Raw genomic sequence first — 732 nt, 5'->3', positions numbered from 1 at the left:
GATACTGTATTGTATCAACAGTTAACTTCATTTAATATTGTATGAGGTGTTTTCTTTTGCGGGGTATTCCTTCCTGAGACTATTTTTAGTGCACGTATACGGTCCTGTTTGTGCTTGTGTGTCTGTGTGTAATGTAACAACACAGCGTAAAAATGTAGCCAGGGTTTAGAAATGAGTAAACTCCGGAATCTTTTCTTTAAATGCAGTGTATTTACTGTATTTCTGGATGAGCAAACTTTATACCAAAATGATACCTAATACCACACACACAGCTCAAACTGAACACACACTCATGAGCTGTTAATGAATGCATACAGAGGGAAATGTTGGTAAAATATGTTCTCAGCTGCACAATATGTCACATTCTATGGTGGAAAGGAACTAAGTACATTTACTCTACTGCACTTAAATACAGTTTTAAGGTACTTCTGCTTTTCTTGAGAATGTTTTATGTTTTGCTACTTTATACTTCTACTTCACTACAGGTCAGAAGAAACTCTTTTACTATTTACTACACTACATGTATTTGAAACATTGGGACTATAGCTTATTTACATATTAAAAACATAGGATAATTTACAGCAGTCACCTATTATACTAGTAACTTACCTGTGTACCCTACCCAGTAGTACACACAGTATCTAAAAGTAGCTCCACATTTATGAACTACAATAATAAAACACTCCAACATGTACAAAACCCCAATTCCAATGAATTCGGGACGTTGTGTAA

This window comes from Sander lucioperca, chromosome 14, assembly GCF_008315115.2.
Source record: "Sander lucioperca isolate FBNREF2018 chromosome 14, SLUC_FBN_1.2, whole genome shotgun sequence".
In the NCBI taxonomy this organism is placed as follows: domain Eukaryota; kingdom Metazoa; phylum Chordata; class Actinopteri; order Perciformes; family Percidae; genus Sander; species Sander lucioperca.
The sequence above is the reverse complement of the archived record's forward strand: the minus strand, read 5'-3'. Positions refer to the sequence as shown.